Consider the following 18,646-nt stretch of genomic DNA (forward strand, 5'->3'; position numbering starts at 1 on the left):
TATCGTAGGATATTGAATATAGTTCTGTATGCTATATAGTACATAGTATATAGCAGGACCTTATTGTTTATTCATCCTATATAGAATAGTTTGCATCTGCTAACACCAACCTCCCACTCCATCCCTCTCCCAATCCCCTCCCCCTTGGCAACCACAAGTCTGTTCTCTATGTCTGTGAGTCTGTTTGTATTTCATAGATAGGTTCGTTTGTGTTGCATTTTAGATTCCACATATAAGTGATATCATATGGTATTTGTCTTTCTCTTTCTGACTTACTTCACTTAGTATGACAATCTCTAGTTGCATCCATGTTGCTGCAAATGTAGCCATCATTTTTAAATGGTTCAAAGGGATATTGGGGGAAAAGCCAATATTCTCCATATACACCATCTTTTACAAATCTCATGTAAAAGCTAGAATGGCAACTAAACATAACAATAATAATAATGAGTTAACATTTACTGTGTGCTTATTATCTGCCAGGCACTGTTCTAAGAACTTTACATACAGTAACTTATTGAATGAAGCTTCCCAACTTTAGGAGGTAGTATTGTTATATTTTCTATTTTGCAGGCAAGGAATCCACATCAAAGAAGAAAAACTAGTAAGTGGCAGCACCATATGTGGTATGGCACAGGAGCCTGTGCTCTGCACCCCCAGGCTGTATGACCTCTAGATTACCACACTGAAACAGCACACTACCCTTGATCCTGGTGCATGTCAAAGCAGGATTCATACGTCTATACCTCAGGTTCCCTTTCCTAACACCCTAGGTCTACAGTGCAAAACCCCAAACATTTTCTGTTCCTGACTCAGATTAGGGGTAATGCATTCTTTATCTTAGTTTCCCTAGTCTTAATCCTAAATCAGCCACAGACACTTGACCAGTCTATAAACAGTCTTCTGTCTTTGCTCTTCCTGATAAAAAGACAAGCTAGGAAGAATCCAAAGGCTGGGATCCAAATTCTTGCTCAGTTATTGAACTAAGATGCTCCCCCTGCTTCCTGGCAATAACGCTGACGCACACCTGCTGACTTATTTCCTGCCACATCTCTTAGACTTGTTAAGGGGAGGATCTGGTCAGCTGTGAGAGGAGCCTGGCATACCTGTCTGTGATGAACCTGCCCGTTTCTATGCTTGGTTTGAAGGCACCCGCAAAGGATTGTATCGGCTCCCTGTGCTGTCTGACTCACAGCAGGAGAAAAGAGCCAGTACAAAAATCAGAGACCCAAAGGACCAACAAAGTTACGACTAGAGACTCTAATGAGCTCAGTAAAAAAACAAAGTTCAATTCTTAAACTTCCGGAAAAATGAAACTCCTAATGACACTGTTATATTGTATACACTGAGTCTTTGGCTCACAGTATCTATGGATTACCTTGCCCTATGTTACACTGAAAGTCTACAGATAACCACTGGTATTTGTTATCCCTTAAGTTTATATCCTAATTAGTTTGACAAGTTGATTTTAAATAAAGCCATCTTTGAAAGGTCCATCTAGATTTGTACAGATAATCAGCATCTGCTTCTAATCAAACTGAGATGATTAGCAAATTAAACCTTTTATTAGCATTTTGCATAATTTAGGCAAATTATGCTTCTTAGGTTTAAGAAGGTGAAACGGTAAATTTATCAGTTAGATATTCCTTTAAATCTTTATTGATTATCTAATTTTACCACATATACAGTAAAAATAAAGAAATATAAATTAAGTTCAGCTTAGTTTGCTAAAACCTAGCACTTCACATTTAGGCTCATTCTGTCATTTGGGGCGAATTAACACAAAATTCAGAAGAGAAGAAAAATACATATTTTATTTCAGTTTTCTCTATCAACTCCGCCAGAGGTCAACTTTACCCAAACTAGGTTCAAATAGCATTTTTTTAAGAAAAAGGAGGGAAGGATGAGAGAGTGAGGGAGGGGGCTTCCTTCCTTCTACTTTAGCCATTCAGTACTGTACAAGCTGAAGTTAATTTCACAGATATTCAATCATAGTTTTAAAGAAAAGCACTCATAAAAAGGAAAGCAATCTGTCAGTTTTCTTTGTTAGACAAAGAGAAGCCAGCAGACAATAAAGTAGCAAAGCTGCCATCAGAACAAACCAAGCTAACCCATTACTTTTACCTAAAGTAACTATATTCTCTAACACAAAGAGTGATGCTGACTTTTTTTTTTAAACAGCCCATTCAGCTGCTTTTAAACAGCCCATTCAGCTGTGAGTTTTTTTCCTTTGAAATTTATTTATTTATTTTTGGCTGCATTGGGCCTTCGTTGCTGCGCACGGGCTTTCTCTAGTTGCGGGGAGCGGGGGCTACTCTTCATTTTGGTGCGCAGGCTTCTCAATGCGGTGGCTTCTCTTGTTGCGGAGCACAGGCTCTAGGCACGCGGGCTTCAGTAGTTGTGGCTCATGGACTCAGCAGTTGTGGCCCACGGGCTTACCTGCTCCACGGCATGTGGGATATTCCCAGACCAGGGCTCAAACCCGTGTCCCCTGCATTGGCAGGCGGATTCTTAACCACTGCACCACCAGGGAAGCCCCAATGCTGACTTTTTTAAAAAGCTATTTCCTCTCTTAACTGACCCAAAACACCCCACTGGCTAACAAAAGTAAGCAACTCAGATTTGATAAACAATAGTCACATAATAAATAGCAAGCACTTGAGGGATGGTGGAGGAAGAATATATCATTTCTAACATATATGGAACCCCAGCTTTTGAGGAAGACATAGTCTTAGAGACAGCCCCTCTGTTCTAGAATTAATCCTCTTGCAAAAAAAAAAGAGGCAGCAAAATTCAAAAGTAGACTTTTCTCATGACTATAGATAGCAACCTACTGAAAACTTCAAATAAATCATATCTTTATCCTGCTATAAATTCTACCCAAACTGTAGCTCTTTTATGTGTGTGTGTACACATGCCTGTGTCTCAGAGGAAGTGGTAAATAAAAAGAGGAGGAAAAAAAAATCATGCCAAGGTTATATTAAAAAGGGATACTAAAATGAATTCTAATCCATTTTAAAGGGTATACAACAAACTAAACAAAATCCAAGACAGACAGAATAAAACAAACAAGAAGCTCTCCTTTCCAAATCCAAATTCTAATCCATTTGTACACATATCCTGTGCATCTCTGAACACCCTGTATCTAGAAAATCCAAACAACAGCTCTGATATACACTAATCAACCAAACAGTACCAAAATTGTTTCTTTATGGACTTGCTCAAGTGGCAATATTTTTAATATAATTTACAGTGCTTTGCATCTAGAGGCCCTCAGAAAATATTAGTAGGTTCATTGACTGGAAAATTCAAGTCTATATTCCAAGGGATGCTTTTTTTTATGCATTTCATGGTGGGTCTCAATTAGACAAGGAATCAACAGGCTAATTCAGAGCAACTATAGCACTCTGAGGTAATATGACATACATCCAACTGGAAAATAATAATTTCTCTTAACCCCTAAAATATCAACTGGACAACTAAAATGCAAGTGTAAAAAGTTAAAACTAGGTATGTAAGTGCCTAACATTGAGTCATATGTGTTTACTATTTAATAAACCCCTCTAATCACTTACTATTAAGGCAGAAGGAAGAAACATATAAACACCTGCAAAGCATGGACTTCATTTCACTATTTGTTTCCTTTTACACTGAACAGACTGTTGGAAGTTAAAGCACAGTGCTTTGGCTCCCCCAAATGACACTTCTAGAGCATAACAATCCTGCCACAAAGAAAAGAAACAGATGCCAAATGCAACTGGGTTCCTGCAGCCCATCTGCATCAGAAGAAACCTGTCAAATACTCGATTCAATTCTAGTATGATCACCGCTCATTTACCCAACTCTCAACCAATATATAGACCAACAGTTTATCTTTAAGTCTCAAAAGGTGAAGGAATTATGCAATAAAAAATAGAGAAGGAAAGTGAAGGTGAAACTACTACACCAAAGGTTGTGTCACAGAGGTTTTAACAGTCAAGAAAAATGAGAACTTTTTTAATAAAAATACCTTAAAGTGAATTATATACAGTTGACCCTTGAACAACATGGGTTTAAACTGTGTGGTTCCACTTATATGGGAATTTTTCTCCCAATAAATGTGTACAACATTTCTACACAATCTACTGTTTGTTGAGTCCAAGGATGGAGAACTACGGCCAACTGTAAAGTTACATGTGGATTTTTGACTGTGAGAAGGGGGGAGATGTCATCGCCCCTGACCTCAGCATTGTTCAAGGGTCAATTGCAATTATCACAAAAATTAGTTCCAAGACTACAACCAACCAGACCTTCAAAAACCAAACATAACAGCTAATTAGATCACTTAATTGAAACATTCAATACAACTTCTAAAGTTAGAAGTATTATTTAGTTTTGTTTTTACATGCATAACCAAAGTGCTTAATAAATAATAAGATAGCTAACCTTTAGTAAACAGTTACTACATGCCAAGCATTATGCAACTTACCAGGTAATTTCATTTGGTTTCACGTCAATCCTACAAGGGATATACTATGATGTTCTCTATTTTATGAGGAAGAAAATGAGGCACTGACAGGTTAGGTAACTTACCCAGGGACGTAAGAAATCCACTATGAGACTACTCTTCCCAGGTCTTCTCACTCACACTTTCTCCCTTAGCAATCTTCTTTTCCACCATTTCAAATAGTATTGTCATATGGTATTTTGATTATATATTTCCAACCACGACCTCCTGAACACAGCTTAACATTTTGATCTGTCCACTGCCTATCTTAATTGGCCGACCAGCACTCACAGGCAATATTTTCAGAACCAAAAGTACTATCCTGCCTAAAAACGTACTCCTATTTCTATACTCCCCACCATCAATAACCTCGCACTATCTGTGTATTCTACACACCAAAAGCTTGGCCTTGTCCTCACCTCACAGGCCATTAGTCGTCAAGCCCTCAGGCTCCTTCCCTAACGACTACCATCCCTGCCCACTCTGCCATCCCTGCCCACTCTGTCCACTGCCACAGCCTGGCTATGGTTCAGACTCTCATCAGGCCTTCAGCTGGTCAGTCATTCACTCAACAAACTCTCATCATTAACAAAGAAACTGGCAATATCCTAACAGAACTCTACCATAAGTCTCAACATCCTACTACTTGGCAATTCTTTTTTTTCCAACTTTTAATTTTAAAATAATTATAGACTCACAAGAAATTGCAAAGATAGCACAGAGAGGCCCCACGTACCGTTCACCCAGGGCCTCAATGGCCCCATCTCACATAACTGCAGTACAGCGTCTAAAGCAGGACAGGCGACTTCAGCACAACACATGTGCACAGCTCCATGCCATTTCATCACACCTGTACATTTGTGAAACAACCACAACTAATTATTTTACCCCAAGGGTCTTAGTGCTAACTAATTAATCTCATTAAGCCTTTAATAGACTCATTCTCACGTTCAGTTAGCAGGCAGCTTCACTATAAGATAAGTGAAGTGGTGTCAGTATTACTTGGCAATCTGCAATCTCCTTTGGAGTCCCACGTCTCCACTTCCTAATTCACTCAGTCATCATCATCATACTAGATTATAACACGCCAGCCCACGCCTCAAAACCCTTCACCAATGCCCTCCTGCCCTTACCCTATCTGGCTAGCCTCGTCGTCCACTCTTCCCCATAATTTTTTTTTTTTGCGGTACGCGGGCCTCTCACTGTTGTGGCCTCTCCCGTTGTGGAGCGCAGGCTCCGGACGCGCAGGCTCAGCGGCCATGGCTCACGGGCCCAGCCGCTCCGCAGCATGTGGAATCTTCCCGGACCGGGGCACGAACCCGTGTCCCCTGCATCGGCAGGCGGACTCTCAACCACTGCGCCACCAGGGAAGCCTCTCTTCCCCATAATTTAATGACAAACTTCCTTGTCGTAAAAACATACAACCAAAACCAAGATTAGTATGGGAAATACACGAATGTATTTCCTTGAAATAAAAAGGGGGAAGAAATCATTAAAATAACATTAAATGAACAGAGTATGTGACATCTAGACCTCCAGAGGGTAGGGGTTACACTATGATTAGCAAAGTGAGATGATGGAGCCATGTCTGTGTTCCAGCTGGAAAGGGGAGGAGGAAGCCCCCTGCATGAAGGAACAGCAGGCTGATGGTGCTAGAGAGAGACAGGAAGGGACCGAGGCCTCCACCACCAACCAGTCCTCAGAACACAGGTCCAGCAGCCGCTGAGCCTCCACAAGGGAGCAAGAGAAAAAAGAGACCACCCTAACCACCCAACCCGTCCCCATGCATCCCTCAAGTCTATCTTCAGGACCTGTAGGCTGACCAGCTGAATGCATTTCAGAGGTCCTAGGTCCAAAGGCAACATTCTCTCAATGGTTTACGATGCTTGGAATTCCTCTGCAGTGCTGTTTACACACACCACCATTATCATCATGAACTACAATATAGATATATTTTGAAAAAATTAGAATTCTTTTTAGGATTAACATTCCTCAAGACTGGCTACTTTAAGTCATAATCATAAATTTATAATTTCTAGGAATCATTTCAAAAGTGATCCAAAGACCAGAAACCTCACTTTATGGACAGCACAATCCCAAGGAAAAGACACCTTCACTGTATGTTCCATGAAGCGAGGAACAGAAAGAACTGAATGTCCTGACCCAGGCCCCCCAGAGGACCTATGAGCAGCCAGCCAGCCAGCCCTAGTCCTCCCCATCCAAGGAGTGAGCTTGCCCGGCCCACTGGGAGACCAGGAAGTCCTGTGCGCAGAGCTCTGCACTCTGCTGTGAGGGGACTACAAAGGAGCACGACTGAGATGCTGCTTTTGGCCGGTTCCTGCATCTGCAATGCTCACAAGTTGATGTGGGTCCTAGAAATATGCAACACTGTGGGTTTAATTTAAGAAGATTATTTTTTACAAAAAATAGGAAGACAACCAGATATAACTTTAGTTATGGAAACAATGTGTCTGGGATGATAGCTACTTTGGTATTAGCAAGGTTAACAATGTACTTTTTAAAGTGGGGTAATACCATAACTAAAATAACAAGAAAAGCAAAGTAATTTAAAACAAAATAACACTGACATAGATAAATGATGAGGTCCCGTGCACTAAGTGACACAAGCAGGTGGTCAGATTCTGCACCCACTCCTAGAAGCGCCTGCAGGCATCCCCGTTTGCAGACAGGCATGTGGGGGGCCACGAACACCACACCGTGAGGAGCATTCTTTCTCCTCTCTGTCTGGGATTCCAGGAACAATCCAGGTGTACAAATACCATGGGGGAAACAACATTCTGTGTTTATTTATAAAACATGTTTGGTTCTAGATTCAGATCAACAGAAACAGGTTTTTTTGGTCCACATAAACATAAAAAGGAACATTAAACAGTTGAGAAGGACGTGGACAAGTCACTGTGCAGAACTACCCGGCGCATCACAGGCGCTCTGTGCCCACCCCTCATTGTCATAACCGCCACAGTTCCACAAGGCATCCAGAATATCCAGATGGGGAACAGAGCCCCTACAGTCCAGAACCCCAAAGCTGGACCAAGAAGCTGTCCTCCTAAGGTCCGACGTGAAACAACCAGTGGCCTCCGTAACTTCTCCTGACCGGTCCAACTCAATCACTCCTACCTCAGTGTAAAATCTGCTCTTGGATTTTGGTTTACGCTCATCTTTGAATGTTACATGAGTCTACTGTGAAACGAACTAAAACACGCAATGTGATCAAAGAAATGTTTTTTAAAACATCCCAGAGAAGAAAAGCAACAAAGGGTATAGAAAAGCCATGGGCTGGATAATGGGGCTGCAGGAATACGATGTTCCCCAAGAGGCAGCACACATATTACACTGGGAAAACCACTTATGGTATATTTAACACACAATATTTGGTTTCCATTTCTGCCAAAAACTGGCAGCTAAAATAAAACATCTTAATAAATTAAGGTTAATGCTTTAAGTTCCTACGTTGTAAATCTCTCACCTCACACCTGTGTTTGTATATGCCTTTGATGGGCCATGTCAACATCTACTCCACTTCATTTCACTGCCAGTGAAGGACTAGCTGGGAAGAAACCTACTCACATATATTTAGTAAGAAGCTTTGTGATTTACACATTTCAAAAAACTAGAGGTATGATTTTTGCGTTCCAGTTCTACCACTCCATTCTGGGGAGGTCACCTAACCTCTCTGAGCTTCACTTTCCTCATGGAGCTGTTGTGAGGATTAAATAACATAAGCATGGAAAGCATATAGCTTAGTGACTGCCACTCAGTAAACACATAACAAAAGTCACCTCTTAGTGACTAACTCTTTTCCTCTGTCTCCTTACATCACCAGGCAGAACAAAACCTTAGTAAGTTCACTGTCCATCCAGTCATCAACGAGTATTCCTTCCTTAGGGAGCAAGGACCCTGTGCGAGTTCTGAAACAGTCCTCCTGATTTTCTAGCACGCATGCAGAGGCCTTACTCCTCGGATCAACTAAAGGAAGCTGGAACATACATGGCTATTAGGCTTCAATACAGACGACAGAAAGATTCTCTTGCCCAAAAGCTGCATGGGACTCTGAAATTGGGAGAGCATACTTTAACCAGAGATGAACAGGGAAAAAAGCCAGACAGCTGGCAGGTATCAACATTTGAAGTATGGCACCAGTAGTCTGAAAGCCAAGGAGATTAGCAATCAGGGGCAGGGAGAGAGTGGATGGAGAGAAGCCCAGAAATAAGGAGTTTAACGCTCTGTCAGTATGCCTTGGTTGGGGGTAGGGAGGTGGAGGGGGGAGCAGCAGGACGGACACACTGACAGGGCCTGGGCTAACTGGGTAACTGTCATTACTGCAACTACTTCCTCCTACGTTCCTAGTTCTTAGATCTAGCCACTCAATGACTGGGAACACAATGATTCTTTTGGCAACTCCACTAGACTTCCACATCCCTAGTTCTTATTCTCATCCACAGACTAAGACAAAGCAATCTGACCTAGGCTCTGAACTAGTCCAGAACATGACTTCAACTGAAAAGTACTAAATTTTCAGGGAACTTGGAGGTAACAGAAACAGGTTAGAAAGATTATGGAATGAAAAAATAATGTAAACATTAAAAAACTATCTTTTTTGTAACACCTTCAGAAAACATGAGTAACACTTTACAATGTAAATGTTTAACTACAGAAAGTATTAGAGCACTAAAGATGATATTTAATAAAATTAATTTCATTCTTTTAAGATCTAAATAGTAACATACGTTATATATATAACACTGTAAGACAATTAGAACATAGCTCTATATGTGGAAACTTCAGCTAATTTACAGTCATACATTTTTCAAGAGCAAAGTCACAGGCACGGAGTCATCAACAATGAGAATACAAGGAATTCTAGATTCAAAAGCCACAGGAAATTTTTTTAAAAGATGACTTTCCCCAGTTATGTAAAAAATGTTTGCATATGTTAATTTTAGCCTTCAAGGGTAACTCAGCTTCACATTTAGTCATAGCATCTTTAGGTTTAAACTATCTCATGATGAGCAGAATCTAATTTTGTAGCTTGGTAAGGAAAATCCAAATTCTGTGAACTTCTAAAATACTGCCACTAAAGAACAACTGACAAGGTGTATTTTTACAAATATATACATAATGGATAGGCCTCAATTAACTAGAAAATTCAGTGAACATTTTCCTAATTCTCCAAATATAGTATTATATTTCTATATCTATATAATAATATATATATATGTAATACCAAATATCTATAAAATAATACAGTGTTGGCTTCCATAATTATTTGATGTCAAAAAACACTGTGAGAGGACTTCCCTGGTGGTGCAGTGGTTAAGAATCCACCTGCCACTGCAGGGGACATGTGTTCGAGTCCTGGTCCAGGAGGATCCCACAAGCTGTGGAGTAACTAAGCCCGTGCACCACAGCTATTGAGCCTGTACTCTAGAGCCCGCAAGCCACAACTACTGAGCCCACGTGCCACAACTACTGAAGCCTGTGCGCATAGAGCCCATGCTCCGCAACAAAAGAAGCCACCGCAATGAGAAGCCTGAGCACTGCAACGAAGAGTAGCCTCTGCTCTCCGCAACTAGAAAAAGCCCACGCACAGCAACAAAGACCCAACACAACCAAAAATAAATAAATTAATTAATTTTTTAAAAACCACTGCAAGGGGGAGCTTCAAGATGGCATAAGAGTAAGATGTGGAGATCACCTTCCTCCCCACAAATACATCAGAAATACATCTACGTGTGGAACAACTCCTGCAGATCACCTACTGGACGCTGGCAGAAGACCTCAGACCTCCCAAAAGGCAAGAAACTCCCCACGTACCTGGGTAGGGCAAAAGAAAAAAGAAACAACAGAGACAAAAGAATAGGGACGGGACCTGCACCAGTGGGAGGGAACTGTGAAGGAGGAAAGGTTGCCACACACTAGGAAGGCCCTTCGCGGGTGGAGACTGTGGGTGGCGGAGGGGGGAAGCTTCGGAGCCACGGAGGAGAGCACAGCAATAGGGGTGCGGAGGGCAAAGCGGAGAGATTCCTGCACAAAGGATCGATGCCGACCAGCACTCACCAGCCTGAGAGGCTTGTCTGCTCACCCGCTGGGATGGGTGGGGTCTGAGAGCTGAGGTTCTGGCTTCGGTTGGATCCCAGGGAGAGGACTGGGGTTGGCTGCGTGAACACAGTCTGAAGGAGGCTAGTGCGCCACAGCTGGCCGGAAGGAAGTCCAGGAAAAAGTCTGGAGCTGCCAAAGAGGCAAGAGACTTTTTCTTGCCTCTTTGTTTCCTGGTGCACGAGGAGAGGGGATTAACAGTGCCGCCTAAACAAGCTCCAGAGACAGGCGCGAAACGCTGCTATCAGCGTGGACCCTAGAGACGGGCATGGGACGCTAAGGCTGCTGCTGCAGCCACCAAGCAGCCTGTGTGCAAGCACAGGTCACTATCCACACCTCCCCTCCCGGGAGCCTGTGCAGCCCTCCACTGCCAGGGTCCCGTGATCCAGGGACAACGGCGCCAGGGAGAACACACGGCGCACCTCAGGCTGGTGCAACGTCACGCCAGCCTCTGCCGCTGCAGGCTCACCACGCGTTCCGTACCCCTCCCTCCCCCTGGCCTGAGTGAGCCAGAGCTCCCAAAGCAGCTGCTCCTTTAACCCTGTGCTATCTCAGCAAAGAACAGATGCCCTCAGGCAACCTACATGCAGAGGTGGGGCCAAATCCAAAGCTGAACCCCCGGAGCTGTGCTAACAAACAGGAGAACGGGAAATTTCTCGCAGCTGCCTCAGCAGCAACGGATTAAATCTCCACACTCAACTGGATGTACCCTGCATCTGTGGAATACCTGAATAGACAATGAATCATCCCAAATTGAGGAGGTAGACTTTGGGAGCAACAATATATATTTTTTTTTCCCTTTTTCTCTTTTTGTGAGTGTGTATGTGTATGCTTCAGTGTGTGATTTTGTCTGTATAGCTTTGCTTTCACCATCTGTCCTAGGGTTCTGTCTGTCCGTTTTTTTGTTTTTTCTTTTTTTCTTGTTTTCTAGTATAGTTTTTAGCGCTTGTTATCATTCATGGATTTGTTTCTTGGTTTGGATGCTCTCTTCTTTCTTCCATTTTAATTACTTTTTAAATTTTATTTAATAATTTTTTGTTATTTTTTACTTTAATAATTTCATTTTATCTTATTTTATTTCATTTTATTTTATCTTTTTCTTTCTTTCTTTCTTTCTTTCTTCCTTTTATTCTGAGGCATGTGGATGACAGGCTCTTGGTGCTCCAGCCAGGCATCATGGCTGTGCCTCTGAGGTGGGAGAGCCAAGTTCAGGACATTGGTCAACCAGACACCTCCCAGCTGCATGTAATATCAAATGGCAAAAATCTCCCTGTGCCTCTGAGGTGGGAGAGCCAAATTCAGGACATTGGTCCACCAGACACCTCCCAGCTGCACGTAATATCAAATGGCGAAAATCTCCCAAGACCTCCATCTCGATGCCAAGACCCAGCTCCACTCAACAATCAGCAAGTTACAGTACTCGACACCTTATTCCAAACAACTAGCAAGACAGGAACATAACCCCACTCATTAGTAGAGAGTCTGCCAAAAATCATAATAAGGTCACGGACACCCCAAAACACACCACCAGACGTGGACCTGCCCACCAGAAAGACAAGATCGAGCCTCATCCACCAGAACACAGGCACCAGACCCCTCCACCAGGAAGCCTACACTACCCACTGAACCAACCTTAGCCACTGTGGGCAGACACCAAAAACAACGGGAACTAATAACCTGCACCCTGAGAAAAGGAGACCCCAAACACACTAAGATAAGGAAAATGAGAAGACACAGAAACACACAGCAGATGAAGGAGCAAGGTAAAAACCCACCAGACCTAACAAATGAAGAGGAAATAGCCAGTCTACCTGAAAAAGAATTCAGAATAATGATAGTAAAGATGATCCAAAATCTTGGAAACAGAATGGAGAAAATACAAGAAACATTTAACAAGGAACTCGAAGAACTAAAGAGCAAAAAAACAGTGATAAACAACACAATAAATGAACCTAAAAATTCTCTAGAAGGGATCAATAGCAGAATAACTAAGGCAGAAGAACGGATAAGTGACCTGGAAGATAAAATAGTGGAAATAACTACTGCAGAGCAGAATAAAGGAAAAAGAATGAAAAGAATTGAGGACAGTCTCAGAGACCTCTAGGACAACATTAAATGCACCAACATTCGAATTACAGGGGTCCCAGAAGAAGAAAAGAAAAAAAGGACTGAGAAAATACTTGAAAAGATTATAGTTGAAAACTTCCCTTATATGGGAAAGGAAATAGTTAATGAAGTCCAGGAAGCACAGAGAATCCCATACAGGATAAATCAAAGGACAAACACGCCAAGGCACATATTAATCAAACTATCAAAAATTAAATACAAAGAAAAAATGTTAAAAGCAGCCAGTGAAAAACAACAAATAACATACAAGTGAATCCCCATAAGGTTAACAGCTGATATTTGAGCACAAACTCTGCAAGCCAGAAGGGAGTGGCAGGACATATTTAAAGGCATGAAAGGGAAAAACCTACAACCAAGATGACTCTACCCAGCAAGGACCTCATTCAGATTTGATGGAGAAACTAAAACCTTTACAGACAAGCAAAAGCTAAAAGAATTCAGTACCACCAAACCAGTTTTACAACAAATGCTAAAGGAACTTCTCTAGGCAAGAAACACAAGAGAAGGAAAAGACCGACAATAACAAACCCAAAACAATTAAGAAAATGGGAATAGGAACATACATATCAATAATTACCTTAAATGTAAATGGACTAAATGCTCCAACCAAAAGACATAGACTGGCTGAATGGATACAAAAACAAGACCCATATATATGCTGTCTACAAGAGACCCACTTCAGACCTAGGGACACATACATACTGAAAGTGAGGGATGGAAAAAGATATTCCATGCAAATGGAAATCAAAAGAAAGCTGGAGTAGCAATTCTCATATCAGACAAAATAGACTTTAAAACAAAGACTATTACAAAAGACAAAGAACGACACTACATAATGATCAAGGGACCAATCCAAGAAGAAAATATAACAATTGGAAATATTTATGCACCCAACATAGGAGCACCTCAATACATAAGGCAAATACTAACAGCCATGAAAGGGGAAATCGACAGTAACACAATCACAGTAGGGGACTTTAACACCCCACTTTTACCAATGTACAGATCATCCAAAATGAAAATAAATAAGGAAACACAAGCTTTAAATGATACATTAAACAAGACAGACTTAACTGATATATAGGACATTCCATCCAAAAACAACAGAATACACTTTCTTCTCAAGTGCTCATGGAACATTCTCCAGGATAGATTATATCTTGGGTCACAAAACAAGCTTCGGTAAATTTAAGAAAATTGAAATAGTATCAAGTATCTTTCCTGATCACAACGCTATGAGACTAGATATTAATTACAGGAAAAAAATCTGTAAAAAATACAAACACATGGAGGCTAAACAATATACTACTTAATAACCAAGAGATCACTGAAGAAATCAAAGAGGAAATCAAAAAATACCTAGAAACAAATGACAATGAAAACACGATGACCCAAATCTGGTGGGATGCAGCAAAAGCAGTTCTAAAAGAGAAGTTTATACCAATACAATCCTACCTTAAGAAACAAGAAACATCTCAAATAAACAACCTAACTTTACACCTAAAGCAATTAGAGAAACAAGAACAAAAAAACCCCAAAGTCAGCAGAAGGAAAGAAATCATAAAGATCAGATCAGAAATAAATGAAAAAGAAATTAAGGAAACGATAGCAAAGATCAATCAAAAATAAAAGCTGGTTCTTTGAGAAGATAAACAAAATTGATAAACCATTAGCCAGACTTATCAAGAAAAAAAAGAGAGAAGACTAAAATCAACAGAATTAGAAATGAAAAAGGAGAAGTAACAACTGACACTGCAGAAATACAAAGGATCATGAGAGATTACTACAAGCAACTCTATGCCAATAAAATGGACAACGTGGAAGAAATGGAAAATTCTTAGAAATGCACAATCTTAGGAGACTGAGCCAGGAATAAATAGAAATTATGAACAGACCAATCACAAGCACTGAAATTGAAACTGTGATTAAAAATCTTCCAACAAACAAAAGCCCAGGACCAGATGGCTTCACAAGCGAATTCTATCAAACATTTAGAGAAGAGCTAACACCGATCCTTCTCAAACTCTTCCAACATATAGCAGAGGGAGGAACACTCCTAAACTCATTCTACGAGGCCACCATCACCCTGAAACCAAAACCACACAAAGATGTCACAAAGAAAGAAAACTACAGGTCAATATCACTGATGAACACAGATGCAAAAATCCTCAACAAAATACTAGCAAACAGAATCCAACAGCACATTAAAAGCATCATACACCATAATCAAGTGGGGTTTATCCCAGGAATGCAAGGATTCTTCAATATACGCAAATCAATCAACGTGATACACCATATTAACAAATTGAAGGAGAAAAACCATATGATCGTCTCAATAGATGCAGAGACAGCTTTCGACAAAATTCAACACCCATTTATGATAAAAACCCTCCAGAAAGTAGGCATAGAGGAAACTTACCTCAACATAATAAAGGCCATATATGACAAACCCACAGCCAACATCATTCTCAATGGTGAAAAACTGAAACCATCTCCACTAAGATCAGGAACAAGACAAGGTTGCTCACTCTCACCACTATTATTCAACATAGTTTTGGAAGTTTTCGCCACAGCAATCAGAGAAGAAAAAGAAATAAAAGGAATCCAAATCGGAAAAGAAGAAGTAAAGCCGTCACTCTTTGCAGATGACATGATACTATACATAGAGAATCCTAAAGATGCTACCGGAAAACTACTAGAGCTAATCAGTGAATTTGGTAAAGTAGCAGGATACAAAATTAATGCACAGAAATCTCTGGCATTCCTATACATTAATGATGAAAAATCTGAAAGTGAAATTAAGAAAACACTCCTATTTACCACTGCAACAAAAAGAATAAAATACCCAGGAATAAACCTACCTAAGGAGAAAAAAGACCTGTATGCAAAAAATTATAAGACACTGATGAAAAAACTTAAAGATGATACCAACAGAGAGATATACCATGTTCCTGGATTGAAGAATCAACATTGTGAAAATGACTCTACTACCCAAAGCAATCTACAGATTCAATGCAATCCCTATCAAACTACCACTGGCATTTTTCACAGAACTAGAACAAAAAATTTCACAATTTGTACGGAAACACAAAAGACCGCAAATAGCCAAAGCAATCTTGAGAAAGAAAAACAGAGCTAGAGGAATCAGGGTCCCTGAATTCAGACTATACTACAATGCTACTGTAATCAAGACAGTATGGTACTGGCACAAAAACAGAAATATAGATCAATGGAACAGGATAGAAAGCCCAGAGATAACCCATGAACATATGGTCACCTTTTCTTTGATAAAGGAGGCAAGGATATACAATGGAGAAAAGACAGCCTCTTCAATAAGTGGGGCTAAGAAATCTGGACTGCTACATGTAAAAGAATGAAATTAGAACACTCCCTAACACTGTACACAAAAATAAACTCAAAATGGATTAAAGACCTAAACGTAAGGGCAGACGCTATCAAACTCTTAGAGGAAAACACAGGCAGAACACTCTATGACATATATCACAGGAAGATCCTTTTTGACCCACCTCCTAGAGAAATGGAAATAAAAATAAACAAATGGCAACTAATGAAACTTCAAAGCTTTTGCACAGCAAAGGAAACCATAAACAAGACGAAAAGACAACCCTCAGAATGGGAGAAAATATTTGCAAATGAAACTGACAAAGGATTAATATTGTATGAACAAGCAGTTCATACAGCTCATTATCAAAAAAATAAACAACCCAATCCAAAAATGGGCAGAAGACCTATACAGACCAAGATATACAGATTGCCAACAAACACATGAAAGGATGCTCAACATCACTAATCATTAGAGAAATGCAAATCAAAACTACAACACCAGTCAGAATGGCCATCATCAAAATGTCTACAAACAATAAATGCTGGACAGGGTGTGGAGAAAATGGAACCCTCTTGCACTATTGGTGGGAATGTGAATTGATACAGCCACTATGGAGAACAGTATGGCAGTTCCTTAAAAAGCTAAAAACAGAACTACCATACGACCCAGCAATCCCACTACTGGGCATATACCCTGAGAAAACCATAATTCAAAGAGTCATGTACCACAATGTTCACTGCATCTCTATTTACAATAGCCAGGACATGGAAGCAACCTAAGTGTCCATCAACAGATGAATAAAGATGTGGCACATATATATAATGGAATATTACTCAGCCTAAAAAGAAACAAAACTGAGTTATTTGTAGTGAGGTGGATGGACCTAGAGTCTGTCATACAGAGTGAAGTAAGTCAGAAAAACAAATACTGTATGCTAACACATATATATGGAATCTAAAAAAAAAAAAAATGGTCATGAAGAACCTAGGGTCAAGACAGGAATAAAGACGCAGACCGAATAGAGAATGGACTTGAGGACTGGGGAGGGGGAAGGGTAAGCTGGAACAAAGTGAGAGAGTGGCATGGACATATATACACTACCAAATGTAAAACAGATAGCTAGCGGGAAGCAGCCGCATAGCACAGGGAGATCAGCTTGGTGCTTTTGACCACCTAGAGGGGTGAAGTGGGATAGGGAGGGTGGGAGGGAGGGAGACGCAAGAGGGAAGAGATATGGGGATATATGTATACGTATAACTCATTCACTTTGTTATAAAGCAGAAACTAACACACCACTGTAAAGCAGTTATACTCCAATAAAGATGTTAAAAAAAAAAACACTGTGAGAATTATAAAAGTATCATACTTGTGGAGTCTGCCTATATAAAGGAAGCCCTGTGTTAATGCTTTCATTTAAATCATTTGGAAAGAAGTTGAAGGTACAATTATAACAGAAACACAAAGAGCTCTGTCTAAATCACAAATTTTTCTAAATAAAAAAGAGAACAAATTGAAATCTGCTAACCAGCATAATCCCTCAAATTCAGTTCAACACAAAAAGTTCATTTAATATATAATACCTATACGGTGATTTATAATAACACTGAGAAAGGATAAGTACTCCATGTAACTGTACTGATCTTAAAGATTACCCAGTATTCATGAAACAGAACAGAGGCAAATCTTTTGAAATAACTACTATTTTCTCTCAAAATTAACTCATACGTTTACTCAACTCTCAAAGAGAACACCGTGCTTGGAACCCTTAGGCAATTCAACTCCAACTTGCCTACTTCATGCTCTTGGGACATACAACTTACTTCCCCACTCTGAAGACAAACGTGCCCCTTCATCTGGTTACTAATCCTTTCCCTCCTCAGTCCCCTTTAGACCTGGACATCCACAGAGTGCTTCTCGAGAGTGAGTCTAACCACCGTTACGCCCTCCTCCAGGCCCCTCTCCACTCCCATCACGGGCAATGCCCCATCAGAAGTCCTGTGGAAGGCATCCAGGCTTATCACACATGTGTTCTCTAGTGTGTCCTGTTCTTATGTCTGTGCGTCCTGCCTCAGCTCTACCATCACACTCCCTATTGGTTAAAATTTATTCTGTGTCAAAGAGAGAGATTAAAGGTACACATATTTCTCCACTTTGCAGGCACCACATTAAAATCACTTTGTGACTTACTGATAGGCTTATAATAATTTGTAAACATGTCACAGAGGGTAAGGTATAAAGACATTCATGTACATCACAGAAATGACATTTTCATATTTTAAGTAATAGGAAGAGTTGACCACATGATGGATGCACATTCCAAAAGAGCTTCAGCAACCCAAATGAGATCAACTAACAATGGAAACAGTATAAGGGTCAAAATGATCAGAAAACCATGTCCACCACAAGGCCAACTTGCAAATATCTAAGACATAACCACACACAACTACACACATAAAACTATTAAATCAATGTAAAAATCAATGTTCCAATGTTAACTGGAAAAAAGCAACCAAAAGTTCCTAGTAAATTCATATAACTGACATTTTCCATAACAAATGACAACTTAAACT

At 40.4% G+C, this 18,646-nt stretch overlaps 1 protein-coding gene across 4 annotated transcripts in view; it reads right to left on the bottom strand.

The window, feature by feature from the left end:
- Window positions 1–18,646, bottom strand: part of PRIM2 (DNA primase subunit 2) — a 285,580-nt gene that overhangs the window by 240,564 nt on the left and 26,370 nt on the right. The window lies entirely within an intron of this gene.

The sequence above is a fragment of the Lagenorhynchus albirostris genome, chromosome 10 (assembly GCF_949774975.1).
Source record: "Lagenorhynchus albirostris chromosome 10, mLagAlb1.1, whole genome shotgun sequence".
NCBI lineage: Eukaryota > Metazoa > Chordata > Mammalia > Artiodactyla > Delphinidae > Lagenorhynchus > Lagenorhynchus albirostris.